Source organism: Schistocerca americana, chromosome 8 (assembly GCF_021461395.2).
Source record: "Schistocerca americana isolate TAMUIC-IGC-003095 chromosome 8, iqSchAmer2.1, whole genome shotgun sequence".
NCBI classification, from domain to species: domain Eukaryota; kingdom Metazoa; phylum Arthropoda; class Insecta; order Orthoptera; family Acrididae; genus Schistocerca; species Schistocerca americana.
In genome coordinates, this window is record NC_060126.1 from 94,859,953 (window position 1) to 94,883,985 (window position 24,033).

Genomic DNA, 24,033 nt, shown 5'->3' on the forward strand with positions numbered 1-24,033 from the left:
CGTCGGCAACTAACAAAATGCTGACCCTGCCAGGATTCGAACCTGGAATCTTCTGATCCGTAGTCAGACGCGTTATCCGTTGCGCCACAGGGCCAATGGCAGCACTTCTTTCTACGAGACAAGTGCAATTCGCTAAGAAACGTGTTCTCCATGGCTGAGCAAGCTCCCAAGGAAGGTACCTTTCGTGCAGCTGCGTGGCCGCAGTGCGCCTGCAGAGCTTAGAGCTTGCCACGCATCTGCTCTCGCTGTTCGACAGGTAGCAGAAGGCAAGGCGCGCGTTTTCCCGCGTTTTCTCGACGACGAGAGCCGGTTGATATGCATGTAAGCGTAGCATATGAAACAAGAATAGCACGAAGCATTGGTAGTCAGGTGCCAAAGTCGCAGTATGGCATCAGGTGGCGATCGTATGTTTCTGTGGCCACCACTGGTTTGCAGCAAAGTGAATACCGCTAACTGAGAGCGCCGTGTTGTAGCCCCAGTGGCGCAATTGGTTAGCGCACGGTACTTATAAGGCAGTAGCCGTGAGCAATGCCGGGGTTGTGAGTTCGAGCCTCACCTGGGGCATACTTTTATTTCATAGCAGCTGTCTCTGACAGCAACAGGAGGCTAGGTTTGAGATGTATCAGCTATTTGAGTAACATAATTGTGCATTCGAGACGCTAGCTGCGTCTTCCTCGGTAGTATAGTGGTTAGTATCCCCGCACGTCACGCGGGAGACCGGGGTTCGATTCCCCGCCGGGGAGGCACATCCGATTTTTAATTGCTGCTCTATCACTCGCCGAACTTAGTGTAGGACGTTTGCGGCTACTAGCACCATATCTCTCGCACAAGGGCACCTGCCTACAGCGCATCCTCGGTAGTATAGTGGTTAGTATCCCCGCCTGTCACGCGGGAGACCGGGGTTCGATTCCCCGCCGGGGAGGTGCGATTTTTATCTCACAAACCTGTTCGAGTGTTGCCCGTATGGGGGTCGTAAGAGCATTAACTTTGCGATCGTGGAGTGTAGTTGGCGCGAAATCTTAAAAAATGCTACATCTTAGGAAGTGGTTCTCGCATTCTTCACACTTCAGAATTACGGGGTTTGCTGTTAACGCTGAGTCAAAGCACCCCAGCCCACGCTGTGGGCGTAATAATCGAGCTCGACGCAGTCCGCAAAATAAATAATTTTAGCAGAGCGTGGTTTCGATCCACGGACCTCTGGGTTATGGGCCCAGCACGCTTCCACTGCGCCACTCTGCTGGCTAGGCTTGCGCCCGCTCTTCGCCACGTGACGTGGGACACTTGGAAAGTGTTGTCTGCGTCGCTTTCACACGCCTGTATTTAATTGCGTATCATCTCCTACAGCTCTCAGCTTGACTTGTCTCGACTTTGCTCGACTGACGCTACGCTGACGCTTGCAGGCAGCGATATTTACCACGATCGACTCGACATGCAGCTGCGAGATGCACAGGAGCAACAAAGCACTCCACGATGCGGCGACATACGAAATCCACTGCCCAGCTACGCGTCGGCAACTAACAAAATGCTGACCCTGCCAGGATTCGAACCTGGAATCTTCTGATACGTAGTCAGACGCGTTATCCGTTGCGCCACAGGGCCAATGGCAGCACTTCTTTCTACGAGACAAGTGCAATTCGCTAAGAAACGTGTTCTCCATGGCTGAGCAAGCTCCCAAGGAAGGTACCTTTCGTGCAGCTGCGTGGCCGCAGTGCGCCTGCAGAGCTTAGAGCTTGCCACGCATCTGCTCTCGCTGTTCGACAGGTAGCAGAAGGCAAGGCGCGCGTTTTCCCGCGTTTTCTCGACGACGAGAGCCGGTTGATATGCATGTAAGCGTAGCATATGAAACAAGAATAGCACGAAGCATTGGTAGTCAGGTGCCAAAGTCGCAGTATGGCATCAGGTGGCGATCGTATGTTTCTGTGGCCACCACTGGTTTGCAGCAAAGTGAATACCGCTAACTGAGAGCGCCGTGTTGTAGCCCCAGTGGCGCAATTGGTTAGCGCACGGTACTTATAAGGCAGTAGCCGTGAGCAATGCCGGGGTTGTGAGTTCGAGCCTCACCTGGGGCATACTTTTATTTCATAGCAGCTGTCTCTGACAGCAACAGGAGGCTAGGTTTGAGATGTATCAGCTATTTGAGTAACATAATTGTGCATTCGAGACGCTAGCTGCGTCTTCCTCGGTAGTATAGTGGTTAGTATCCCCGCACGTCACGCGGGAGACCGGGGTTCGATTCCCCGCCGGGGAGGCACATCCGATTTTTAATTGCTGCTCTATCACTCGCCGAACTTAGTGTAGGACGTTTGCGGCTACTAGCACCATATCTCTCGCACAAGGGCACCTGCCTACAGCGCATCCTCGGTAGTATAGTGGTTAGTATCCCCGCCTGTCACGCGGGAGACCGGGGTTCGATTCCCCGCCGGGGAGGTGCGATTTTTATCTCACAAACCTGTTCGAGTGTTGCCCGTATGGGGGTCGTAAGAGCATTAACTTTGCGATCGTGGAGTGTAGTTGGCGCGAAATCTTAAAAAATGCTACATCTTAGGAAGTGGTTCTCGCATTCTTCACACTTCAGAATTACGGGGTTTGCTGTTAACGCTGAGTCAAAGCACCCCAGCCCACGCTGTGGGCGTAATAATCGAGCTCGACGCAGTCCGCAAAATAAATAATTTTAGCAGAGCGTGGTTTCGATCCACGGACCTCTGGGTTATGGGCCCAGCACGCTTCCACTGCGCCACTCTGCTGGCTAGGCTTGCGCCCGCTCTTCGCCACGTGACGTGGGACACTTGGAAAGTGTTGTCTGCGTCGCTTTCACACGCCTGTATTTAATTGCGTATCATCTCCTACAGCTCTCAGCTTGACTTGTCTCGACTTTGCTCGACTGACGCTACGCTGACGCTTGCAGGCAGCGATATTTACCACGATCGACTCGACATGCAGCTGCGAGATGCACAGGAGCAACAAAGCACTCCACGATGCGGCGACATACGAAATCCACTGCCCAGCTACGCGTCGGCAACTAACAAAATGCCGACCCTGCCAGGATTCGAACCTGGAATCTTCTGATCCGTAGTCAGACGCGTTATCCGTTGCGCCACAGGGCCAATGGCAGCACTTCTTTCTACGAGACAAGTGCAATTCGCTAAGAAACGTGTTCTCCATGGCTGAGCAAGCTCCCAAGGAAGGTACCTTTCGTGCAGCTGCGTGGCCGCAGTGCGCCTGCAGAGCTTAGAGCTTGCCACGCATCTGCTCTCGCTGTTCGACAGGTAGCAGAAGGCAAGGCGCGCGTTTTCCCGCGTTTTCTCGACGACGAGAGCCGGTTGATATGCATGTAAGCGTAGCATATGAAACAAGAATAGCACGAAGCATTGGTAGTCAGGTGCCAAAGTCGCAGTATGGCATCAGGTGGCGATCGTATGTTTCTGTGGCCACCACTGGTTTGCAGCAAAGTGAATACCGCTAACTGAGAGCGCCGTGTTGTAGCCCCAGTGGCGCAATTGGTTAGCGCACGGTACTTATAAGGCAGTAGCCGTGAGCAATGCCGGGGTTGTGAGTTCGAGCCTCACCTGGGGCATACTTTTATTTCATAGCAGCTGTCTCTGACAGCAACAGGAGGCTAGGTTTGAGATGTATCAGCTATTTGAGTAACATAATTGTGCATTCGAGACGCTAGCTGCGTCTTCCTCGGTAGTATAGTGGTTAGTATCCCCGCCTGTCACGCGGGAGACCGGGATTCGATTCCCCGCCGGGGAGGCACATCCGATTTTTAATTGCTGCTCTATCACTCGCCGAACTTAGTGTAGGACGTTTGCGGCTACTAGCACCATATCTCTCGCACAAGGGCACCTGCCTACAGCGCATCCTCGGTAGTATAGTGGTTAGTATCCCCGCGTGTCACGCGGGAGACCGGGGTTCGATTCCCCGCCGGGGAGGTGCGATTTTTATCTCACAAACCTGTTCGAGTGTTGCCCGTATGGGGGTCGTAAGAGCATTAACTTTGCGATCGTGGAGTGTAGTTGGCGCGAAATCTTAAAAAATGCTACATCTTAGGAAGTGGTTCTCGCATTCTTCACACTTCAGAATTACGGGGTTTGCTGTTAACGCTGAGTCAAAGCACCCCAGCCCACGCTGTGGGCGTAATAATCGAGCTCGACGCAGTCCGCAAAATAAATAATTTTAGCAGAGCGTGGTTTCGATCCACGGACCTCTGGGTTATGGGCCCAGCACGCTTCCACTGCGCCACTCTGCTGGCTAGGCTTGCGCCCGCTCTTCGCCACGTGACGTGGGACACTTGGAAAGTGTTGTCTGCGTCGCTTTCACACGCCTGTATTTAATTGCGTATCATCTCCTACAGCTCTCAGCTTGACTTGTCTCGACTTTGCTCGACTGACGCTACGCTGACGCTTGCAGGCAGCGATATTTACCACGATCGACTCGACATGCAGCTGCGAGATGCACAGGAGCAACAAAGCACTCCACGATGCGGCGACATACGAAATCCACTGCCCAGCTACGCGTCGGCAACTAACAAAATGCCGACCCTGCCAGGATTCGAACCTGGAATCTTCTGATCCGTAGTCAGACGCGTTATCCGTTGCGCCACAGGGCCAATGGCAGCACTTCTTTCTACGAGACAAGTGCAATTCGCTAAGAAACGTGTTCTCCATGGCTGAGCAAGCTCCCAAGGAAGGTACCTTTCGTGCAGCTGCGTGGCCGCAGTGCGCCTGCAGAGCTTAGAGCTTGCCACGCATCTGCTCTCGCTGTTCGACAGGTAGCAGAAGGCAAGGCGCGCGTTTTCCCGCGTTTTCTCGACGACGAGAGCCGGTTGATATGCATGTAAGCGTAGCATATGAAACAAGAATAGCACGAAGCATTGGTAGTCAGGTGCCAAAGTCGCAGTATGGCATCAGGTGGCGATCGTATGTTTCTGTGGCCACCACTGGTTTGCAGCAAAGTGAATACCGCTAACTGAGAGCGCCGTGTTGTAGCCCCAGTGGCGCAATTGGTTAGCGCACGGTACTTATAAGGCAGTAGCCGTGAGCAATGCCGGGGTTGTGAGTTCGAGCCTCACCTGGGGCATACTTTTATTTCATAGCAGCTGTCTCTGACAGCAACAGGAGGCTAGGTTTGAGATGTATCAGCTATTTGAGTAACATAATTGTGCATTCGAGACGCTAGCTGCGTCTTCCTCGGTAGTATAGTGGTTAGTATCCCCGCCTGTCACGCGGGAGACCGGGATTCGATTCCCCGCCGGGGAGGCACATCCGATTTTTAATTGCTGCTCTATCACTCGCCGAACTTAGTGTAGGACGTTTGCGGCTACTAGCACCATATCTCTCGCACAAGGGCACCTGCCTACAGCGCATCCTCGGTAGTATAGTGGTTAGTATCCCCGCCTGTCACGCGGGAGACCGGGGTTCGATTCCCCGCCGGGGAGGTGCGATTTTTATCTCACAAACCTGTTCGAGTGTTGCCCGTATGGGGGTCGTAAGAGCATTAACTTTGCGATCGTGGAGTGTAGTTGGCGCGAAATCTTAAAAAATGCTACATCTTAGGAAGTGGTTCTCGCATTCTTCACACTTCAGAATTACGGGGTTTGCTGTTAACGCTGAGTCAAAGCACCCCAGCCCACGCTGTGGGCGTAATAATCGAGCTCGACGCAGTCCGCAAAATAAATAATTTTAGCAGAGCGTGGTTTCGATCCACGGACCTCTGGGTTATGGGCCCAGCACGCTTCCACTGCGCCACTCTGCTGGCTAGGCTTGCGCCCGCTCTTCGCCACGTGACGTGGGACACTTGGAAAGTGTTGTCTGCGTCGCTTTCACACGCCTGTATTTAATTGCGTATCATCTCCTACAGCTCTCAGCTTGACTTGTCTCGACTTTGCTCGACTGACGCTACGCTGACGCTTGCAGGCAGCGATATTTACCACGATCGACTCGACATGCAGCTGCGAGATGCACAGGAGCAACAAAGCACTCCACGATGCGGCGACATACGAAATCCACTGCCCAGCTACGCGTCGGCAACTAACAAAATGCTGACCCTGCCAGGATTCGAACCTGGAATCTTCTGATACGTAGTCAGACGCGTTATCCGTTGCGCCACAGGGCCAATGGCAGCACTTCTTTCTACGAGACAAGTGCAATTCGCTAAGAAACGTGTTCTCCATGGCTGAGCAAGCTCCCAAGGAAGGTACCTTTCGTGCAGCTGCGTGGCCGCAGTGCGCCTGCAGAGCTTAGAGCTTGCCACGCATCTGCTCTCGCTGTTCGACAGGTAGCAGAAGGCAAGGCGCGCGTTTTCCCGCGTTTTCTCGACGACGAGAGCCGGTTGATATGCATGTAAGCGTAGCATATGAAACAAGAATAGCACGAAGCATTGGTAGTCAGGTGCCAAAGTCGCAGTATGGCATCAGGTGGCGATCGTATGTTTCTGTGGCCACCACTGGTTTGCAGCAAAGTGAATACCGCTAACTGAGAGCGCCGTGTTGTAGCCCCAGTGGCGCAATTGGTTAGCGCACGGTACTTATAAGGCAGTAGCCGTGAGCAATGCCGGGGTTGTGAGTTCGAGCCTCACCTGGGGCATACTTTTATTTCATAGCAGCTGTCTCTGACAGCAACAGGAGGCTAGGTTTGAGATGTATCAGCTATTTGAGTAACATAATTGTGCATTCGAGACGCTAGCTGCGTCTTCCTCGGTAGTATAGTGGTTAGTATCCCCGCACGTCACGCGGGAGACCGGGGTTCGATTCCCCGCCGGGGAGGCACATCCGATTTTTAATTGCTGCTCTATCACTCGCCGAACTTAGTGTAGGACGTTTGCGGCTACTAGCACCATATCTCTCGCACAAGGGCACCTGCCTACAGCGCATCCTCGGTAGTATAGTGGTTAGTATCCCCGCCTGTCACGCGGGAGACCGGGGTTCGATTCCCCGCCGGGGAGGTGCGATTTTTATCTCACAAACCTGTTCGAGTGTTGCCCGTATGGGGGTCGTAAGAGCATTAACTTTGCGATCGTGGAGTGTAGTTGGCGCGAAATCTTAAAAAATGCTACATCTTAGGAAGTGGTTCTCGCATTCTTCACACTTCAGAATTACGGGGTTTGCTGTTAACGCTGAGTCAAAGCACCCCAGCCCACGCTGTGGGCGTAATAATCGAGCTCGACGCAGTCCGCAAAATAAATAATTTTAGCAGAGCGTGGTTTCGATCCACGGACCTCTGGGTTATGGGCCCAGCACGCTTCCACTGCGCCACTCTGCTGGCTAGGCTTGCGCCCGCTCTTCGCCACGTGACGTGGGACACTTGGAAAGTGTTGTCTGCGTCGCTTTCACACGCCTGTATTTAATTGCGTATCATCTCCTACAGCTCTCAGCTTGACTTGTCTCGACTTTGCTCGACTGACGCTACGCTGACGCTTGCAGGCAGCGATATTTACCACGATCGACTCGACATGCAGCTGCGAGATGCACAGGAGCAACAAAGCACTCCACGATGCGGCGACATACGAAATCCACTGCCCAGCTACGCGTCGGCAACTAACAAAATGCTGACCCTGCCAGGATTCGAACCTGGAATCTTCTGATACGTAGTCAGACGCGTTATCCGTTGCGCCACAGGGCCAATGGCAGCACTTCTTTCTACGAGACAAGTGCAATTCGCTAAGAAACGTGTTCTCCATGGCTGAGCAAGCTCCCAAGGAAGGTACCTTTCGTGCAGCTGCGTGGCCGCAGTGCGCCTGCAGAGCTTAGAGCTTGCCACGCATCTGCTCTCGCTGTTCGACAGGTAGCAGAAGGCAAGGCGCGCGTTTTCCCGCGTTTTCTCGACGACGAGAGCCGGTTGATATGCATGTAAGCGTAGCATATGAAACAAGAATAGCACGAAGCATTGGTAGTCAGGTGCCAAAGTCGCAGTATGGCATCAGGTGGCGATCGTATGTTTCTGTGGCCACCACTGGTTTGCAGCAAAGTGAATACCGCTAACTGAGAGCGCCGTGTTGTAGCCCCAGTGGCGCAATTGGTTAGCGCACGGTACTTATAAGGCAGTAGCCGTGAGCAATGCCGGGGTTGTGAGTTCGAGCCTCACCTGGGGCATACTTTTATTTCATAGCAGCTGTCTCTGACAGCAACAGGAGGCTAGGTTTGAGATGTATCAGCTATTTGAGTAACATAATTGTGCATTCGAGACGCTAGCTGCGTCTTCCTCGGTAGTATAGTGGTTAGTATCCCCGCCTGTCACGCGGGAGACCGGGGTTCGATTCCCCGCCGGGGAGGCACATCCGATTTTTAATTGCTGCTCTATCACTCGCCGAACTTAGTGTAGGACGTTTGCGGCTACTAGCACCATATCTCTCGCACAAGGGCACCTGCCTACAGCGCATCCTCGGTAGTATAGTGGTTAGTATCCCCGCCTGTCACGCGGGAGACCGGGGTTCGATTCCCCGCCGGGGAGGTGCGATTTTTATCTCACAAACCTGTTCGAGTGTTGCCCGTATGGGGGTCGTAAGAGCATTAACTTTGCGATCGTGGAGTGTAGTTGGCGCGAAATCTTAAAAAATGCTACATCTTAGGAAGTGGTTCTCGCATTCTTCACACTTCAGAATTACGGGGTTTGCTGTTAACGCTGAGTCAAAGCACCCCAGCCCACGCTGTGGGCGTAATAATCGAGCTCGACGCAGTCCGCAAAATAAATAATTTTAGCAGAGCGTGGTTTCGATCCACGGACCTCTGGGTTATGGGCCCAGCACGCTTCCACTGCGCCACTCTGCTGGCTAGGCTTGCGCCCGCTCTTCGCCACGTGACGTGGGACACTTGGAAAGTGTTGTCTGCGTCGCTTTCACACGCCTGTATTTAATTGCGTATCATCTCCTACAGCTCTCAGCTTGACTTGTCTCGACTTTGCTCGACTGACGCTACGCTGACGCTTGCAGGCAGCGATATTTACCACGATCGACTCGACATGCAGCTGCGAGATGCACAGGAGCAACAAAGCACTCCACGATGCGGCGACATACGAAATCCACTGCCCAGCTACGCGTCGGCAACTAACAAAATGCTGACCCTGCCAGGATTCGAACCTGGAATCTTCTGATACGTAGTCAGACGCGTTATCCGTTGCGCCACAGGGCCAATGGCAGCACTTCTTTCTACGAGACAAGTGCAATTCGCTAAGAAACGTGTTCTCCATGGCTGAGCAAGCTCCCAAGGAAGGTACCTTTCGTGCAGCTGCGTGGCCGCAGTGCGCCTGCAGAGCTTAGAGCTTGCCACGCATCTGCTCTCGCTGTTCGACAGGTAGCAGAAGGCAAGGCGCGCGTTTTCCCGCGTTTTCTCGACGACGAGAGCCGGTTGATATGCATGTAAGCGTAGCATATGAAACAAGAATAGCACGAAGCATTGGTAGTCAGGTGCCAAAGTCGCAGTATGGCATCAGGTGGCGATCGTATGTTTCTGTGGCCACCACTGGTTTGCAGCAAAGTGAATACCGCTAACTGAGAGCGCCGTGTTGTAGCCCCAGTGGCGCAATTGGTTAGCGCACGGTACTTATAAGGCAGTAGCCGTGAGCAATGCCGGGGTTGTGAGTTCGAGCCTCACCTGGGGCATACTTTTATTTCATAGCAGCTGTCTCTGACAGCAACAGGAGGCTAGGTTTGAGATGTATCAGCTATTTGAGTAACATAATTGTGCATTCGAGACGCTAGCTGCGTCTTCCTCGGTAGTATAGTGGTTAGTATCCCCGCCTGTCACGCGGGAGACCGGGGTTCGATTCCCCGCCGGGGAGGCACATCCGATTTTTAATTGCTGCTCTATCACTCGCCGAACTTAGTGTAGGACGTTTGCGGCTACTAGCACCATATCTCTCGCACAAGGGCACCTGCCTACAGCGCATCCTCGGTAGTATAGTGGTTAGTATCCCCGCCTGTCACGCGGGAGACCGGGGTTCGATTCCCCGCCGGGGAGGTGCGATTTTTATCTCACAAACCTGTTCGAGTGTTGCCCGTATGGGGGTCGTAAGAGCATTAACTTTGCGATCGTGGAGTGTAGTTGGCGCGAAATCTTAAAAAATGCTACATCTTAGGAAGTGGTTCTCGCATTCTTCACACTTCAGAATTACGGGGTTTGCTGTTAACGCTGAGTCAAAGCACCCCAGCCCACGCTGTGGGCGTAATAATCGAGCTCGACGCAGTCCGCAAAATAAATAATTTTAGCAGAGCGTGGTTTCGATCCACGGACCTCTGGGTTATGGGCCCAGCACGCTTCCACTGCGCCACTCTGCTGGCTAGGCTTGCGCCCGCTCTTCGCCACGTGACGTGGGACACTTGGAAAGTGTTGTCTGCGTCGCTTTCACACGCCTGTATTTAATTGCGTATCATCTCCTACAGCTCTCAGCTTGACTTGTCTCGACTTTGCTCGACTGACGCTACGCTGACGCTTGCAGGCAGCGATATTTACCACGATCGACTCGACATGCAGCTGCGAGATGCACAGGAGCAACAAAGCACTCCACGATGCGGCGACATACGAAATCCACTGCCCAGCTACGCGTCGGCAACTAACAAAATGCTGACCCTGCCAGGATTCGAACCTGGAATCTTCTGATACGTAGTCAGACGCGTTATCCGTTGCGCCACAGGGCCAATGGCAGCACTTCTTTCTACGAGACAAGTGCAATTCGCTAAGAAACGTGTTCTCCATGGCTGAGCAAGCTCCCAAGGAAGGTACCTTTCGTGCAGCTGCGTGGCCGCAGTGCGCCTGCAGAGCTTAGAGCTTGCCACGCATCTGCTCTCGCTGTTCGACAGGTAGCAGAAGGCAAGGCGCGCGTTTTCCCGCGTTTTCTCGACGACGAGAGCCGGTTGATATGCATGTAAGCGTAGCATATGAAACAAGAATAGCACGAAGCATTGGTAGTCAGGTGCCAAAGTCGCAGTATGGCATCAGGTGGCGATCGTATGTTTCTGTGGCCACCACTGGTTTGCAGCAAAGTGAATACCGCTAACTGAGAGCGCCGTGTTGTAGCCCCAGTGGCGCAATTGGTTAGCGCACGGTACTTATAAGGCAGTAGCCGTGAGCAATGCCGGCGTTGTGAGTTCGAGCCTCACCTGGGGCATACTTTTATTTCATAGCAGCTGTCTCTGACAGCAACAGGAGGCTAGGTTTGAGATGTATCAGCTATTTGAGTAACATAATTGTGCATTCGAGACGCTAGCTGCGTCTTCCTCGGTAGTATAGTGGTTAGTATCCCCGCCTGTCACGCGGGAGACCGGGGTTCGATTCCCCGCCGGGGAGGCACATCCGATTTTTAATTGCTGCTCTATCACTCGCCGAACTTAGTGTAGGACGTTTGCGGCTACTAGCACCATATCTCTCGCACAAGGGCACCTGCCTACAGCGCATCCTCGGTAGTATAGTGGTTAGTATCCCCGCCTGTCACGCGGGAGACCGGGGTTCGATTCCCCGCCGGGGAGGTGCGATTTTTATCTCACAAACCTGTTCGAGTGTTGCCCGTATGGGGGTCGTAAGAGCATTAACTTTGCGATCGTGGAGTGTAGTTGGCGCGAAATCTTAAAAAATGCTACATCTTAGGAAGTGGTTCTCGCATTCTTCACACTTCAGAATTACGGGGTTTGCTGTTAACGCTGAGTCAAAGCACCCCAGCCCACGCTGTGGGCGTAATAATCGAGCTCGACGCAGTCCGCAAAATAAATAATTTTAGCAGAGCGTGGTTTCGATCCACGGACCTCTGGGTTATGGGCCCAGCACGCTTCCACTGCGCCACTCTGCTGGCTAGGCTTGCGCCCGCTCTTCGCCACGTGACGTGGGACACTTGGAAAGTGTTGTCTGCGTCGCTTTCACACGCCTGTATTTAATTGCGTATCATCTCCTACAGCTCTCAGCTTGACTTGTCTCGACTTTGCTCGACTGACGCTACGCTGACGCTTGCAGGCAGCGATATTTACCACGATCGACTCGACATGCAGCTGCGAGATGCACAGGAGCAACAAAGCACTCCACGATGCGGCGACATACGAAATCCACTGCCCAGCTACGCGTCGGCAACTAACAAAATGCTGACCCTGCCAGGATTCGAACCTGGAATCTTCTGATCCGTAGTCAGACGCGTTATCCGTTGCGCCACAGGGCCAATGGCAGCACTTCTTTCTACGAGACAAGTGCAATTCGCTAAGAAACGTGTTCTCCATGGCTGAGCAAGCTCCCAAGGAAGGTACCTTTCGTGCAGCTGCGTGGCCGCAGTGCGCCTGCAGAGCTTAGAGCTTGCCACGCATCTGCTCTCGCTGTTCGACAGGTAGCAGAAGGCAAGGCGCGCGTTTTCCCGCGTTTTCTCGACGACGAGAGCCGGTTGATATGCATGTAAGCGTAGCATATGAAACAAGAATAGCACGAAGCATTGGTAGTCAGGTGCCAAAGTCGCAGTATGGCATCAGGTGGCGATCGTATGTTTCTGTGGCCACCACTGGTTTGCAGCAAAGTGAATACCGCTAACTGAGAGCACCGTGTTGTAGCCCCAGTGGCCCAATTGGTTAGCACACGGTACTTATAAGGCAGTAGCCGTGAGCAATGCCGGGGTTGTGAGTTCGAGCCTCACCTGGGGCATACTTTTATTTCATAGCAGCTGTCTCTGACAGCAACAGGAGGCTAGGTTTGAGATGTATCAGCTATTTGAGTAACATAATTGTGCATTCGAGACGCTAGCTGCGTCTTCCTCGGTAGTATAGTGGTTAGTATCCCCGCCTGTCACGCGGGAGACCGGGGTTCGATTCCCCGCCGGGGAGGCACATCCGATTTTTAATTGCTGCTCTATCACTCGCCGAACTTAGTGTAGGACGTTTGCGGCTACTAGCACCATATCTCTCGCACAAGGGCACCTGCCTACAGCGCATCCTCGGTAGTATAGTGGTTAGTATCCCCGCCTGTCACGCGGGAGACCGGGGTTCGATTCCCCGCCGGGGAGGTGCGATTTTTATCTCACAAACCTGTTCGAGTGTTGCCCGTATGGGGGTCGTAAGAGCATTAACTTTGCGATCGTGGAGTGTAGTTGGCGCGAAATCTTAAAAAATGCTACATCTTAGGAAGTGGTTCTCGCATTCTTCACACTTCAGAATTACGGGGTTTGCTGTTAACGCTGAGTCAAAGCACCCCAGCCCACGCTGTGGGCGTAATAATCGAGCTCGACGCAGTCCGCAAAATAAATAATTTTAGCAGAGCGTGGTTTCGATCCACGGACCTCTGGGTTATGGGCCCAGCACGCTTCCACTGCGCCACTCTGCTGGCTAGGCTCGCGCCCGCTCTTCGCCACGTGACGTGGGACACTTGGAAAGTGTTGTCTGCGTCGCTTTCACACGCCTGTATTTAATTGCGTATCATCTCCTACAGCTCTCAGCTTGACTTGTCTCGACTTTGCTCGACTGACGCTACGCTGACGCTTGCAGGCAGCGATATTTACCACGATCGACTCGACATGCAGCTGCGAGATGCACAGGAGCAACAAAGCACTCCACGATGCGGCGACATACGAAATCCACTGCCCAGCTACGCGTCGGCAACTAACAAAATGCTGACCCTGCCAGGATTCGAACCTGGAATCTTCTGATCCGTAGTCAGACGCGTTATCCGTTGCGCCACAGGGCCAATGGCAGCACTTCTTTCTACGAGACAAGTGCAATTCGCTAAGAAACGTGTTCTCCATGGCTGAGCAAGCTCCCAAGGAAGGTACCTTTCGTGCAGCTGCGTGGCCGCAGTGCGCCTGCAGAGCTTAGAGCTTGCCACGCATCTGCTCTCGCTGTTCGACAGGTAGCAGAAGGCAAGGCGCGCGTTTTCCCGCGTTTTCTCGACGACGAGAGCCGGTTGATATGCATGTAAGCGTAGCATATGAAACAAGAATAGCACGAAGCATTGGTAGTCAGGTGCCAAAGTCGCAGTATGGCATCAGGTGGCGATCGTATGTTTCTGTGGCCACCACTGGTTTGCAGCAAAGTGAATACCGCTAACTGAGAGCGCCGTGTTGTAGCCCCAGTGGCGCAATTGGTTAGCGCACGGTACTTATAAGGCAGTAGCCGTGAGCAATGCCGGGGTTGTGAGTTCGAGCCTCACCTGGGGCATACTTTTATTTCATAGCAGCTGTCTCTGACAGCAACAGGAGGCTAGGTTTGAGATGTATCAGCTATTTGAGTAACATAATTGTGCATTCGAGACGCTAGCTGCGTCTTCCTCGGTAGTATAGTGGTTAGTATCCCCGCCTGTCACGCGGGAGACCGGGGTTCGATTCCCCGCCGGGGAGGCACATCCGATTTTTAATTGCTGCTCTATCACTCGCCGAACTTAGTGTAGGACGTTTGCGGCTACTAGCACCATATCTCTCGCACAAGGGCACCTGCCTACAGCGCATCCTCGGTAGTATAGTGGTTAGTATCCCCGCCTGTCACACGGGAGACCGGGGTTCGATTCCCCGCCGGGGAGGTGCGATTTTTATCTCACAAACCTGTTCGAGTGTTGCCCGTATGGGGGTCGTAAGAGCATTAACTTTGCGATCGTGGAGTGTAGTTGGCGCGAAATCTTAAAAAATGCTACATCTTAGGAAGTGGTTCTCGCATTCTTCACACTTCAGAATTACGGGGTTTGCTGTTAACGCTGAGTCAAAGCACCCCAGCCCACGCTGTGGGCGTAATAATCGAGCTCGACGCAGTCCGCAAAATAAATAATTTTAGCAGAGCGTGGTTTCGATCCACGGACCTCTGGGTTATGGGCCCAGCACGCTTCCACTGCGCCACTCTGCTGGCTAGGCTTGCGCCCGCTCTTCGCCACGTGACGTGGGACACTTGGAAAGTGTTGTCTGCGTCGCTTTCACACGCCTGTATTTAATTGCGTATCATCTCCTACAGCTCTCAGCTTGACTTGTCTCGACTTTGCTCGACTGACGCTACGCTGACGCTTGCAGGCAGCGATATTTACCACGATCGACTCGACATGCAGCTGCGAGATGCACAGGAGCAACAAAGCACTCCACGATGCGGCGACATACGAAATCCACTGCCCAGCTACGCGTCGGCAACTAACAAAATGCTGACCCTGCCAGGATTCGAACCTGGAATCTTCTGATCCGTAGTCAGACGCGTTATCCGTTGCGCCACAGGGCCAATGGCAGCACTTCTTTCTACGAGACAAGTGCAATTCGCTAAGAAACGTGTTCTCCATGGCTGAGCAAGCTCCCAAGGAAGGTACCTTTCGTGCAGCTGCGTGGCCGCAGTGCGCCTGCAGAGCTTAGAGCTTGCCACGCATCTGCTCTCGCTGTTCGACAGGTAGCAGAAGGCAAGGCGCGCGTTTTCCCGCGTTTTCTCGACGACGAGAGCCGGTTGATATGCATGTAAGCGTAGCATATGAAACAAGAATAGCACGAAGCATTGGTAGTCAGGTGCCAAAGTCGCAGTATGGCATCAGGTGGCGATCGTATGTTTCTGTGGCCACCACTGGTTTGCAGCAAAGTGAATACCGCTAACTGAGAGCGCCGTGTTGTAGCCCCAGTGGCGCAATTGGTTAGCGCACGGTACTTATAAGGCAGTAGCCGTGAGCAATGCCGGGGTTGTGAGTTCGAGCCTCACCTGGGGCATACTTTTATTTCATAGCAGCTGTCTCTGACAGCAACAGGAGGCTAGGTTTGAGATGTATCAGCTATTTGAGTAACATAATTGTGCATTCGAGACGCTAGCTGCGTCTTCCTCGGTAGTATAGTGGTTAGTATCCCCGCCTGTCACGCGGGAGACCGGGGTTCGATTCCCCGCCGGGGAGGCACATCCGATTTTTAATTGCTGCTCTATCACTCGCCGAACTTAGTGTAGGACGTTTGCGGCTACTAGCACCATATCTCTCGCACAAGGGCACCTGCCTACAGCGCATCCTCGGTAGTATAGTGGTTAGTATCCCCGCCTGTCACGCGGGAGACCGGGGTTCGATTCCCCGCCGGGGAGGTGCGATTTTTATCTCACAAACCTGTTCGAGTGTTGCCCGTATGGGGGTCGTAAGAGCATTAACTTTGCGATCGTGGAGTGTAGTTGGCGCGAAATCTTAAAAAATGCTACATCTTAGGAAGTGGTTCTCGCATTCTTCACACTTCAGAATTACGGGGTTTGCTGTTAACGCTGAGTCAAAGCACCCCAGCCCACGCTGTGGGCGTAATAATCGAGCTCGACGCAGTCCGCAAAATAAATAATTTTAGCAGAGCGTGGTTTCGATCCACGGACCTCTGGGTTATGGGCCCAGCACGCTTCCACTGCGCCACTCTGCTGGCTAGGCTTGCGCCCGCTCTTCGCCACGTGACGTGGGACACTTGGAAAGTGTTGTCTGCGTCGCTTTCACACGCCTGTATTTAATTGCGTATCATCTCCTACAGCTCTCAGCTTGACTTGTCTCGACTTTGCTCGACTGACGCTACGCTGACGCTTGCAGGCAGCGATATTTACCACGATCGACTCGACATGCAGCTGCGAGATGCACAGGAGCAACAAAGCACTCCACGATGCGGCGACATACGAAATCCACTGCCCAGCTACGCGTCGGCAACTAACAAAATGCTGACCCTGCCAGGATTCGAACCTGGAATCTTCTGATCCGTAGTCAGACGCGTTATCCGTTGCGCCACAGGGCCAATGGCAGCACTTCTTTCTACGAGACAAGTGCAATTCGCTAAGAAACGTGTTCTCCATGGCTGAGCAAGCTCCCAAGGAAGGTACCTTTCGTGCAGCTGCGTGGCCGCAGTGCGCCTGCAGAGCTTAGAGCTTGCCACGCATCTGCTCTCGCTGTTCGACAGGTAGCAGAAGGCAAGGCGCGCGTTTTCCCGCGTTTTCTCGACGACGAGAGCCGGTTGATATGCATGTAAGCGTAGCATATGAAACAAGAATAGCACGAAGCATTGGTAGTCAGGTGCCAAAGTCGCAGTATGGCATCAGGTGGCGATCGTATGTTTCTGTGGCCACCACTGGTTTGCAGCAAAGTGAATACCGCTAACTGAGAGCGCCGTGTTGTAGCCCCAGTGGCGCAATTGGTTAGCGCACGGTACTTATAAGGCAGTAGCCGTGAGCAATGCCGGGGTTGTGAGTTCGAGCCTCACCTGGGGCATACTTTTATTTCATAGCAGCTGTCTCTGACAGCAACAGGAGGCTAGGTTTGAGATGTATCAGCTATTTGAGTAACATAATTGTGCATTCGAGACGCTAGCTGCGTCTTCCTCGGTAGTATAGTGGTTAGTATCCCCGCCTGTCACGCGGGAGACCGGGGTTCGATTCCCCGCCGGGGAGGCACATCCGATTTTTAATTGCTGCTCTATCACTCGCCGAACTTAGTGTAGGACGTTTGCGGCTACTAGCACCATATCTCTCGCACAAGGGCACCTGCCTACAGCGCATCCTCGGTAGTATAGTGGTTAGTATCCCCGCCTGTCACACGGGAGACCGGGGTTCGATTCCCCGCCGGGGAGGTGCGATTTTTATCTCACAAACCTGTTCGAGTGTTGCCCGTATGGGGGTCGTAAGAGCATTAACTTTGCGATCGTGGAGTGTAGTTGGCGCGAAATCTTAAAAAATGCTACATCTTAGGAAGTGGTTCTCGCATTCTTCACACTTCAGAATTACGGGGTTTGCTGTTAACGCTGAGTCAAAGCACCCCAGCCCACGCTGTGGGCGTAATAATCGAGCTCGACGCAGTCCGCAAAATAAATAATTTTAGCAGAGCGTGGTTTCGATCCACGGACCTCTGGGTTATGGGCCCAGCACGCTTCCACTGCGCCACTCTGCTGGCTAGGCTTGCGCCCGCTCTTCGCCACGTGACGTGGGACACTTGGAAAGTGTTGTCTGCGTCGCTTTCACACGCCTGTATTTAATTGCGTATCATCTCCTACAGCTCTCAGCTTGACTTGTCTCGACTTTGCTCGACTGACGCTACGCTGACGCTTGCAGGCAGCGATATTTACCACGATCGACTCGACATGCAGCTGCGAGATGCACAGGAGCAACAAAGCACTCCACGATGCGGCGACATACGAAATCCACTGCCCAGCTACGCGTCGGCAACTAACAAAATGCTGACCCTGCCAGGATTCGAACCTGGAATCTTCTGATCCGTAGTCAGACGCGTTATCCGTTGCGCCACAGGGCCAATGGCAGCACTTCTTTCTACGAGACAAGTGCAATTCGCTAAGAAACGTGTTCTCCATGGCTGAGCAAGCTCCCAAGGAAGGTACCTTTCGTGCAGCTGCGTGGCCGCAGTGCGCCTGCAGAGCTTAGAGCTTGCCACGCATCTGCTCTCGCTGTTCGACAGGTAGCAGAAGGCAAGGCGCGCGTTTTCCCGCGTTTTCTCGACGACGAGAGCCGGTTGATATGCATGTAAGCGTAGCATATGAAACAAGAATAGCACGAAGCATTGGTAGTCAGGTGCCAAAGTCGCAGTATGGCATCAGGTGGCGATCGTATGTTTCTGTGGCCACCACTGGTTTGCAGCAAAGTGAATACCGCTAACTGAGAGCGCCGTGTTGTAGCCCCAGTGGCGCAATTGGTTAGCGCACGGTACTTATAAGGCAGTAGCCGTGAGCAATGCCGGGGTTGTGAGTTCGAGCCTCACCTGGGGCATACTTTTATTTCATAGCAGCTGTCTCTGACAGCAACAGGAGGCTAGGTTTGAGATGTATCAGCTATTTGAGTAACATAATTGTGCATTCGAGACGCTAGCTGCGTCTTCCTCGGTAGTATAGTGGTTAGTATCCCCGCCTGTCACGCGGGAGACCGGGGTTCGATTCCCCGCCGGGGAGGCACATCCGATTTTTAATTGCTGCTCTATCACTCGCCGAACTTAGTGTAGGACGTTTGCGGCTACTAGCACCATATCTCTCGCACAAGGGCACCTGCCTACAGCGCATCCTCGGTAGTATAGTGGTTAGTATCCCCGCCTGTCACGCGGGAGACCGGGGTTCGATTCCCCGCCGGGGAGGTGCGATTTTTATCTCACAAACCTGTTCGAGTGTTGCCCGTATGGGGGTCGTAAGAGCATTAACTTTGCGATCGTGGAGTGTAGTTGGCGCGAAATCTTAAAAAATGCTACATCTTAGGAAGTGGTTCTCGCATTCTTCACACTTCAGAATTACGGGGTTTGCTGTTAACGCTGAGTCAAAGCACCCCAGCCCACGCTGTGGGCGTAATAATCGAGCTCGACGCAGTCCGCAAAATAAATAATTTTAGCAGAGCGTGGTTTCGATCCACGGACCTCTGGGTTATGGGCCCAGCACGCTTCCACTGCGCCACTCTGCTGGCTAGGCTTGCGCCCGCTCTTCGCCACGTGACGTGGGACACTTGGAAAGTGTTGTCTGCGTCGCTTTCACACGCCTGTATTTAATTGCGTATCATCTCCTACAGCTCTCAGCTTGACTTGTCTCGACTTTGCTCGACTGACGCTACGCTGACGCTTGCAGGCAGCGATATTTACCACGATCGACTCGACATGCAGCTGCGAGATGCACAGGAGCAACAAAGCACTCCACGATGCGGCGACATACGAAATCCACTGCCCAGCTACGCGTCGGCAACTAACAAAATGCTGACCCTGCCAGGATTCGAACCTGGAATCTTCTGATCCGTAGTCAGACGCGTTATCCGTTGCGCCACAGGGCCAATGGCAGCACTTCTTTCTACGAGACAAGTGCAATTCGCTAAGAAACGTGTTCTCCATGGCTGAGCAAGCTCCCAAGGAAGGTACCTTTCGTGCAGCTGCGTGGCCGCAGTGCGCCTGCAGAGCTTAGAGCTTGCCACGCATCTGCTCTCGCTGTTCGACAGGTAGCAGAAGGCAAGGCGCGCGTTTTCCCGCGTTTTCTCGACGACGAGAGCCGGTTGATATGCATGTAAGCGTAGCATATGAAACAAGAATAGCACGAAGCATTGGTAGTCAGGTGCCAAAGTCGCAGTATGGCATCAGGTGGCGATCGTATGTTTCTGTGGCCACCACTGGTTTGCAGCAAAGTGAATACCGCTAACTGAGAGCGCCGTGTTGTAGCCCCAGTGGCAAAAGTACTTTGGAACAGCGTAAAAAGTTGACATTGGCTGATCTTGTTAGGGAGCCACCAATCACGGACATCGACCGCCCTCGTGATAGTGAAATATTGCCCCCGGAGCCTGGTTTGCCTGTTGCCGACTTTCCACCCTTTCCTTCCAAACCGGTTACAGATACGCCTGCCTCCAAATCTGACGTGCAGCTGCTGAGCCACAAACGGCGAAGAACGTGTGATGATGATAGTCCGGACGAGGCTCTCCAGGAATTAGAACTCGACGTCCCAAAAGAGATGCCGGTTACGGTTACTGACTCAAGTTTTTCTGAACCGTCGCACGCAGCTGTCGACGCTGCGGCTATTGACGTCATTCCGAGTGACGTACAGGCAGCTTTGGCACCACAACAGCCGAGCCCGCCGCCTGAAGTCGCGACGTCACCACAGGCCGAATCACAACAAGCGCGTGCTTCCGATAAGCATACCGAGGCAGGCAGTACTTGTGTACAAACTGACGGAAGTCAAAGTCCGTCTACACACAAACACGAAGTTCGTGCTAGTGACAACAAACAAACTTGTCCACCTTCTGAGTCAGTTCTTTCCGCAGATCAGATGGTTGAGGCGTCACAGCACGTTATGGATTGCGAAGTCACTCAGGACCCTCCCACACCTCCGTCTGCCGATGTGTTCCCTAGCAGAGCACGTAGTAGGACCAAAGTTCAACCGAACGTCAACGCAGTACGGAAGAAAAACAAACCCAACGACACACAAGTGACTGTTCGTGATCCTCCCGACAATGCAGACCATTCCGAAGTCTCTATGCCCTTGTAATGCGACCAGTGTTGTTTAGTGACCCTTTACGTACCTCACTGTAATAATGGCACAAGCGTACAAATTCGTCTCCCTGAACATAAATAAGATTCGATCTGATCTCAAAATTGCGGCCCTACAGCAGTTTCTATACGAATCTGACGCTGATATTGTGTTGTTGCAGGAAGTTACTGTTTTAAATCTCTTCATCTCTGGTTTTAAAACCATATCAAACGTTGCTCCTGAGGAAAGTACAGGTACCGCACTTTTATTACGGGAAGGCATTCCAGTTGGGGAGATCGAGTTTCTAGATTCCGGTCGAGGAGTGAGCTGTAAAATTTTTGATGTAACCCTTGTTAATTTATATGCCCCATCAGGCAACAGCAACAAATTCGAACGGTCACGTTTTTATAAGGAGGATGTTACGTATCTGTTGAGGAGCAGTCCTCAAAACCTGATAATAGGAGGTGACTTCAACTGTGTTCTACGTAAAAACGATCAGTCCCCTAATTTTAACTACTGTAAAGAACTGCACGAGCTCGTTAAGAATATTAAGCTGAAAGATGCTTGGGAACTGAAGTATCCTACTTTAGTTAAATTCACTTTTTTCACCGTTACTTCATGCAGCCGTCTGGATAGAATTTATCTATCGGACTGTATCAGTGACAGACTCCTAGCGGTTGACGTAATCCCGGCTAGTTTTACCGACCATTGCGCTTTTACGGCAACGGTTCACTTAAATCGACAGCCTACCAAATTATTTCGTTCCCCGTGGATGTTAAACATATCGCATCTGGCGGACGCTGAGTTATTTGACGTTATCAGGCATGTGTGGGAAACTTGTTTGCGTTCCATCACTTTTTATCCGACTAAAGCGATGTGGTGGACCGCTGTTGCGAAACCAAAGCTTCGAAAAAGTCTCATTTATTATAGTGCTCAGAAAGCACGCGCCTTCAAGAGGACCTTTGAGTTTTACTACACTGTGCTGCGACAACTGTATGATTCATCCACTGCGACCAACACTAACTTTCCATCAATTCAACGTGTCAAGGCTAAACTTGTCAGCTTGAAGCGTCAACAATTGGAAGGTCTGAAAGTTAAATCCAAACCTAAATCTGTTTTAGCCGACGAAATGACATCTATGTACCATTTATTTAAGCATTTCTCGCGCCGCCGCAGGGCTTTCATTGATGTTTTGGAAAGGGATAATGGGGAATTACTCTCTACTCAAGCGGCCATTATTAGTGAAATTCACCAACATTTCCAACGACTGTATTCCAGTGAAATTGTCAATGAACCTGCTGTCAGTGCAGTGGTCAATGTTTTTGATAGGGCGATTACTCCTGCTGACAATGTCGACTTTTTATCGGACTTCACTCCTGAGGAAGTTTTAGCCTTGATCTCCAAGTCGCCTTCCTTTAAATCGCCTGGTCCTGATGGTTTGCCCAAGGAATTTTATATCAAATTCTGGAATGTCCTTGGTGGTACTTTTACTGAAATTGTTAATGAAGTCATGAGTGGTGGTCCTCTTCCTGCCGAGTTCAAGGTGGGTAGAATTGTTTTAGTCCCGAAGAGAACTGGTCACAAGCGAGTTGATAATCTCCGTCCAATCACATTATTGAACTTTGATTATAAAACGATTGCCCGAGCGATTAATAGCAGAATGACCCCCATCCTTGGGAAAGTTATTCATTCACATCAGTCTTGCCTTCCAGGGAGATCCATTATGACTCCGGTTGCGGAGTACAGAGACGTTATTTCAGTAGCGGCCGTAACCAACATCAAATGTGCTTTCCTTTTTCTTGACTTTTGCAAAGCTTTTGACCGCGTTAGTCATCACTATTTAGAACGCATCCTGCAACGAATTGGACTCGAAGAACGAGCTGTGGCAGTCATTCGGCATATGATCACAGGCATTACTGCTAGGATCACCGTTAACGGTCAGCTGACACAAGCTGTTGGTATACGACGAGGTGTACCGCAAGGCAGTCCGTTGTCGATGTCGCTCTTTGTTTTGTCGCTCGAGCCATTTCTGAAGAGATTGTGTATCACATTAACTGGGCTTTCTGTCTTAGGGAGCAATCTTACTGTGAGGGCTTACGCCGATGATGTTGCTGTTATCCTACGTCATGAGTCTGAAGTGGCCCAACTGCGGGCTGAGATTGATACTTACAGCACTGCGTCTGGAGCGAAACTCAGTGAGGGTAAATGTAAGGTTCTTAGCTTACGGGGCTTCGAATCTCTTGCTATACCGTGGGCACAGATCGTCGAACAACATGTTGCTCTGGGAATCATCATCGATAGGTGTCCTTTACGTATGGCAGCTAAAAACTGGAAACTTACTGCAAATCGAATACAGGGAGCTATAGTGGAAAACACCTGGCGATCGACAAATATCCTCCAGAAGATCAGGATTTTGAATACATACATACTCTGTAAAGCTTATTATGTCGCTCAGGTGTTCCCTCTTCCCAAAATGCAAGCCCATAAGATCATGCGTTTGTCCAGCAGGTTTGTGTGGCTCGGTCATATTTTTAAGTTAACCTATACCACACTGTCTAAGTCAGTGCAAGCTGGGGGCCTGCAACTCAATGATATCCGTCGCAAGGCGACGGCACTCTATATAAAACGAACAACTGCGATAATTACCACGATGCCCCATACTATCACATCGAAGCTGTTTCGCATTGTTCGCCCAAAATGTATGAAACCGCCAATTGACATCGGGAAACTAAACTTTCAATTGCAACATGTCGGTGTTTATTACCTCGAAATTAGTTACTTAGGTGACAGTGTTTCCACAAGTCCTTGTCTCACGACAGTGTTCTTAATTGCTCAGTGGCAGAAGTACGAAGCTCCAAATACAATTGAAATGCACTACCCAAGAATCGTCTGGACGGCAGTGTGGACCAATATTACTCTCAAAATTCATTCTTCCGATGTGCTTTCCGCCTGGTATAAAGTTGTCCACAATCTTATTCCAACCAACGAAAAACTCAACCGCATTGGCTTAAGTGCTACTGACAACTGCCTCAAATGTGGATTAGTAGACACTCTGAGGCACAGGTTTACTTGCTGCGGGCATCAGTTCAACTGGCATTGGGTGCGGAAACGATTGGCGCTGCTCACACGTAGCACTGAAAGTCTTTATACGACTGATATCCTCCTGTGGCCTGATACACGGTTTTACCCCAAA

The 24,033-nt window shown here is 52.0% G+C and overlaps 62 non-coding genes across 62 annotated transcripts; 35 read left to right on the forward strand and 27 right to left on the reverse strand.

Annotated features, from left to right (window-relative positions):
• Positions 1-21: 21 nt before the first annotated feature.
• Trnar-acg lies at positions 22-94 on the reverse strand. Its single transcript has one exon. It is a non-coding gene; the product is annotated as a tRNA-Arg (tRNA).
• Positions 95-472: 378 nt separating this feature from the next.
• Trnai-uau lies at positions 473-564 on the forward strand. Its single transcript is given in 2 exon segments — positions 473-510; positions 529-564. It is a non-coding gene; the product is annotated as a tRNA-Ile (tRNA).
• Positions 565-850: 286 nt separating this feature from the next.
• Positions 851-922, forward strand: Trnad-guc. The gene has a single exon. It is a non-coding gene; the product is annotated as a tRNA-Asp (tRNA).
• A 245-nt stretch (positions 923-1,167) lies between these two features.
• Positions 1,168-1,239, reverse strand: Trnam-cau. The gene has a single exon. It is a non-coding gene; the product is annotated as a tRNA-Met (tRNA).
• A 287-nt stretch (positions 1,240-1,526) lies between these two features.
• On the reverse strand, positions 1,527-1,599 carry Trnar-acg. Its single transcript has one exon. It is a non-coding gene; the product is annotated as a tRNA-Arg (tRNA).
• Positions 1,600-1,977: 378 nt separating this feature from the next.
• Trnai-uau lies at positions 1,978-2,069 on the forward strand. Its single transcript is given in 2 exon segments — positions 1,978-2,015; positions 2,034-2,069. It is a non-coding gene; the product is annotated as a tRNA-Ile (tRNA).
• Positions 2,070-2,355: 286 nt separating this feature from the next.
• Trnad-guc lies at positions 2,356-2,427 on the forward strand. The gene has a single exon. It is a non-coding gene; the product is annotated as a tRNA-Asp (tRNA).
• Positions 2,428-2,672: 245 nt separating this feature from the next.
• On the reverse strand, positions 2,673-2,744 carry Trnam-cau. Its single transcript has one exon. It is a non-coding gene; the product is annotated as a tRNA-Met (tRNA).
• A 287-nt stretch (positions 2,745-3,031) lies between these two features.
• Trnar-acg lies at positions 3,032-3,104 on the reverse strand. Its single transcript has one exon. It is a non-coding gene; the product is annotated as a tRNA-Arg (tRNA).
• A 378-nt stretch (positions 3,105-3,482) lies between these two features.
• Positions 3,483-3,574, forward strand: Trnai-uau. The gene is given in 2 exon segments: positions 3,483-3,520; positions 3,539-3,574. It is a non-coding gene; the product is annotated as a tRNA-Ile (tRNA).
• A 107-nt stretch (positions 3,575-3,681) lies between these two features.
• Positions 3,682-3,753, forward strand: Trnad-guc. The gene has a single exon. It is a non-coding gene; the product is annotated as a tRNA-Asp (tRNA).
• Positions 3,754-3,860: 107 nt separating this feature from the next.
• Positions 3,861-3,932, forward strand: Trnad-guc. Its single transcript has one exon. It is a non-coding gene; the product is annotated as a tRNA-Asp (tRNA).
• A 245-nt stretch (positions 3,933-4,177) lies between these two features.
• Trnam-cau lies at positions 4,178-4,249 on the reverse strand. The gene has a single exon. It is a non-coding gene; the product is annotated as a tRNA-Met (tRNA).
• Positions 4,250-4,536: 287 nt separating this feature from the next.
• Trnar-acg lies at positions 4,537-4,609 on the reverse strand. Its single transcript has one exon. It is a non-coding gene; the product is annotated as a tRNA-Arg (tRNA).
• A 378-nt stretch (positions 4,610-4,987) lies between these two features.
• Positions 4,988-5,079, forward strand: Trnai-uau. The gene is given in 2 exon segments: positions 4,988-5,025; positions 5,044-5,079. It is a non-coding gene; the product is annotated as a tRNA-Ile (tRNA).
• A 107-nt stretch (positions 5,080-5,186) lies between these two features.
• On the forward strand, positions 5,187-5,258 carry Trnad-guc. Its single transcript has one exon. It is a non-coding gene; the product is annotated as a tRNA-Asp (tRNA).
• A 107-nt stretch (positions 5,259-5,365) lies between these two features.
• On the forward strand, positions 5,366-5,437 carry Trnad-guc. Its single transcript has one exon. It is a non-coding gene; the product is annotated as a tRNA-Asp (tRNA).
• A 245-nt stretch (positions 5,438-5,682) lies between these two features.
• Positions 5,683-5,754, reverse strand: Trnam-cau. The gene has a single exon. It is a non-coding gene; the product is annotated as a tRNA-Met (tRNA).
• Positions 5,755-6,041: 287 nt separating this feature from the next.
• Positions 6,042-6,114, reverse strand: Trnar-acg. Its single transcript has one exon. It is a non-coding gene; the product is annotated as a tRNA-Arg (tRNA).
• Positions 6,115-6,492: 378 nt separating this feature from the next.
• On the forward strand, positions 6,493-6,584 carry Trnai-uau. Its single transcript is given in 2 exon segments — positions 6,493-6,530; positions 6,549-6,584. It is a non-coding gene; the product is annotated as a tRNA-Ile (tRNA).
• A 286-nt stretch (positions 6,585-6,870) lies between these two features.
• Positions 6,871-6,942, forward strand: Trnad-guc. Its single transcript has one exon. It is a non-coding gene; the product is annotated as a tRNA-Asp (tRNA).
• A 245-nt stretch (positions 6,943-7,187) lies between these two features.
• On the reverse strand, positions 7,188-7,259 carry Trnam-cau. The gene has a single exon. It is a non-coding gene; the product is annotated as a tRNA-Met (tRNA).
• Positions 7,260-7,546: 287 nt separating this feature from the next.
• Positions 7,547-7,619, reverse strand: Trnar-acg. Its single transcript has one exon. It is a non-coding gene; the product is annotated as a tRNA-Arg (tRNA).
• Positions 7,620-7,997: 378 nt separating this feature from the next.
• On the forward strand, positions 7,998-8,089 carry Trnai-uau. Its single transcript is given in 2 exon segments — positions 7,998-8,035; positions 8,054-8,089. It is a non-coding gene; the product is annotated as a tRNA-Ile (tRNA).
• Positions 8,090-8,196: 107 nt separating this feature from the next.
• Trnad-guc lies at positions 8,197-8,268 on the forward strand. Its single transcript has one exon. It is a non-coding gene; the product is annotated as a tRNA-Asp (tRNA).
• Positions 8,269-8,375: 107 nt separating this feature from the next.
• Trnad-guc lies at positions 8,376-8,447 on the forward strand. Its single transcript has one exon. It is a non-coding gene; the product is annotated as a tRNA-Asp (tRNA).
• Positions 8,448-8,692: 245 nt separating this feature from the next.
• Trnam-cau lies at positions 8,693-8,764 on the reverse strand. Its single transcript has one exon. It is a non-coding gene; the product is annotated as a tRNA-Met (tRNA).
• Positions 8,765-9,051: 287 nt separating this feature from the next.
• On the reverse strand, positions 9,052-9,124 carry Trnar-acg. The gene has a single exon. It is a non-coding gene; the product is annotated as a tRNA-Arg (tRNA).
• Positions 9,125-9,502: 378 nt separating this feature from the next.
• Trnai-uau lies at positions 9,503-9,594 on the forward strand. The gene is given in 2 exon segments: positions 9,503-9,540; positions 9,559-9,594. It is a non-coding gene; the product is annotated as a tRNA-Ile (tRNA).
• Positions 9,595-9,701: 107 nt separating this feature from the next.
• On the forward strand, positions 9,702-9,773 carry Trnad-guc. The gene has a single exon. It is a non-coding gene; the product is annotated as a tRNA-Asp (tRNA).
• A 107-nt stretch (positions 9,774-9,880) lies between these two features.
• On the forward strand, positions 9,881-9,952 carry Trnad-guc. The gene has a single exon. It is a non-coding gene; the product is annotated as a tRNA-Asp (tRNA).
• A 245-nt stretch (positions 9,953-10,197) lies between these two features.
• Positions 10,198-10,269, reverse strand: Trnam-cau. Its single transcript has one exon. It is a non-coding gene; the product is annotated as a tRNA-Met (tRNA).
• Positions 10,270-10,556: 287 nt separating this feature from the next.
• Positions 10,557-10,629, reverse strand: Trnar-acg. The gene has a single exon. It is a non-coding gene; the product is annotated as a tRNA-Arg (tRNA).
• A 378-nt stretch (positions 10,630-11,007) lies between these two features.
• Trnai-uau lies at positions 11,008-11,099 on the forward strand. The gene is given in 2 exon segments: positions 11,008-11,045; positions 11,064-11,099. It is a non-coding gene; the product is annotated as a tRNA-Ile (tRNA).
• A 107-nt stretch (positions 11,100-11,206) lies between these two features.
• Trnad-guc lies at positions 11,207-11,278 on the forward strand. Its single transcript has one exon. It is a non-coding gene; the product is annotated as a tRNA-Asp (tRNA).
• Positions 11,279-11,385: 107 nt separating this feature from the next.
• Positions 11,386-11,457, forward strand: Trnad-guc. Its single transcript has one exon. It is a non-coding gene; the product is annotated as a tRNA-Asp (tRNA).
• Positions 11,458-11,702: 245 nt separating this feature from the next.
• Positions 11,703-11,774, reverse strand: Trnam-cau. Its single transcript has one exon. It is a non-coding gene; the product is annotated as a tRNA-Met (tRNA).
• A 287-nt stretch (positions 11,775-12,061) lies between these two features.
• Trnar-acg lies at positions 12,062-12,134 on the reverse strand. Its single transcript has one exon. It is a non-coding gene; the product is annotated as a tRNA-Arg (tRNA).
• Positions 12,135-12,711: 577 nt separating this feature from the next.
• On the forward strand, positions 12,712-12,783 carry Trnad-guc. The gene has a single exon. It is a non-coding gene; the product is annotated as a tRNA-Asp (tRNA).
• Positions 12,784-12,890: 107 nt separating this feature from the next.
• On the forward strand, positions 12,891-12,962 carry Trnad-guc. The gene has a single exon. It is a non-coding gene; the product is annotated as a tRNA-Asp (tRNA).
• Positions 12,963-13,207: 245 nt separating this feature from the next.
• Trnam-cau lies at positions 13,208-13,279 on the reverse strand. The gene has a single exon. It is a non-coding gene; the product is annotated as a tRNA-Met (tRNA).
• Positions 13,280-13,566: 287 nt separating this feature from the next.
• Positions 13,567-13,639, reverse strand: Trnar-acg. The gene has a single exon. It is a non-coding gene; the product is annotated as a tRNA-Arg (tRNA).
• Positions 13,640-14,017: 378 nt separating this feature from the next.
• Trnai-uau lies at positions 14,018-14,109 on the forward strand. The gene is given in 2 exon segments: positions 14,018-14,055; positions 14,074-14,109. It is a non-coding gene; the product is annotated as a tRNA-Ile (tRNA).
• Positions 14,110-14,216: 107 nt separating this feature from the next.
• Trnad-guc lies at positions 14,217-14,288 on the forward strand. The gene has a single exon. It is a non-coding gene; the product is annotated as a tRNA-Asp (tRNA).
• A 107-nt stretch (positions 14,289-14,395) lies between these two features.
• On the forward strand, positions 14,396-14,467 carry Trnad-guc. Its single transcript has one exon. It is a non-coding gene; the product is annotated as a tRNA-Asp (tRNA).
• A 245-nt stretch (positions 14,468-14,712) lies between these two features.
• On the reverse strand, positions 14,713-14,784 carry Trnam-cau. The gene has a single exon. It is a non-coding gene; the product is annotated as a tRNA-Met (tRNA).
• A 287-nt stretch (positions 14,785-15,071) lies between these two features.
• Positions 15,072-15,144, reverse strand: Trnar-acg. Its single transcript has one exon. It is a non-coding gene; the product is annotated as a tRNA-Arg (tRNA).
• A 378-nt stretch (positions 15,145-15,522) lies between these two features.
• On the forward strand, positions 15,523-15,614 carry Trnai-uau. The gene is given in 2 exon segments: positions 15,523-15,560; positions 15,579-15,614. It is a non-coding gene; the product is annotated as a tRNA-Ile (tRNA).
• A 107-nt stretch (positions 15,615-15,721) lies between these two features.
• Positions 15,722-15,793, forward strand: Trnad-guc. The gene has a single exon. It is a non-coding gene; the product is annotated as a tRNA-Asp (tRNA).
• Positions 15,794-15,900: 107 nt separating this feature from the next.
• Positions 15,901-15,972, forward strand: Trnad-guc. The gene has a single exon. It is a non-coding gene; the product is annotated as a tRNA-Asp (tRNA).
• Positions 15,973-16,217: 245 nt separating this feature from the next.
• Positions 16,218-16,289, reverse strand: Trnam-cau. Its single transcript has one exon. It is a non-coding gene; the product is annotated as a tRNA-Met (tRNA).
• A 287-nt stretch (positions 16,290-16,576) lies between these two features.
• On the reverse strand, positions 16,577-16,649 carry Trnar-acg. Its single transcript has one exon. It is a non-coding gene; the product is annotated as a tRNA-Arg (tRNA).
• Positions 16,650-17,027: 378 nt separating this feature from the next.
• On the forward strand, positions 17,028-17,119 carry Trnai-uau. The gene is given in 2 exon segments: positions 17,028-17,065; positions 17,084-17,119. It is a non-coding gene; the product is annotated as a tRNA-Ile (tRNA).
• Positions 17,120-17,226: 107 nt separating this feature from the next.
• Trnad-guc lies at positions 17,227-17,298 on the forward strand. Its single transcript has one exon. It is a non-coding gene; the product is annotated as a tRNA-Asp (tRNA).
• Positions 17,299-17,405: 107 nt separating this feature from the next.
• On the forward strand, positions 17,406-17,477 carry Trnad-guc. The gene has a single exon. It is a non-coding gene; the product is annotated as a tRNA-Asp (tRNA).
• Positions 17,478-17,722: 245 nt separating this feature from the next.
• Trnam-cau lies at positions 17,723-17,794 on the reverse strand. The gene has a single exon. It is a non-coding gene; the product is annotated as a tRNA-Met (tRNA).
• Positions 17,795-18,081: 287 nt separating this feature from the next.
• Trnar-acg lies at positions 18,082-18,154 on the reverse strand. The gene has a single exon. It is a non-coding gene; the product is annotated as a tRNA-Arg (tRNA).
• A 378-nt stretch (positions 18,155-18,532) lies between these two features.
• On the forward strand, positions 18,533-18,624 carry Trnai-uau. The gene is given in 2 exon segments: positions 18,533-18,570; positions 18,589-18,624. It is a non-coding gene; the product is annotated as a tRNA-Ile (tRNA).
• A 107-nt stretch (positions 18,625-18,731) lies between these two features.
• Positions 18,732-18,803, forward strand: Trnad-guc. The gene has a single exon. It is a non-coding gene; the product is annotated as a tRNA-Asp (tRNA).
• A 107-nt stretch (positions 18,804-18,910) lies between these two features.
• Trnad-guc lies at positions 18,911-18,982 on the forward strand. Its single transcript has one exon. It is a non-coding gene; the product is annotated as a tRNA-Asp (tRNA).
• Positions 18,983-19,227: 245 nt separating this feature from the next.
• Trnam-cau lies at positions 19,228-19,299 on the reverse strand. The gene has a single exon. It is a non-coding gene; the product is annotated as a tRNA-Met (tRNA).
• A 287-nt stretch (positions 19,300-19,586) lies between these two features.
• Trnar-acg lies at positions 19,587-19,659 on the reverse strand. Its single transcript has one exon. It is a non-coding gene; the product is annotated as a tRNA-Arg (tRNA).
• Between the last annotated feature and the right edge of the window lie 4,374 nt (positions 19,660-24,033).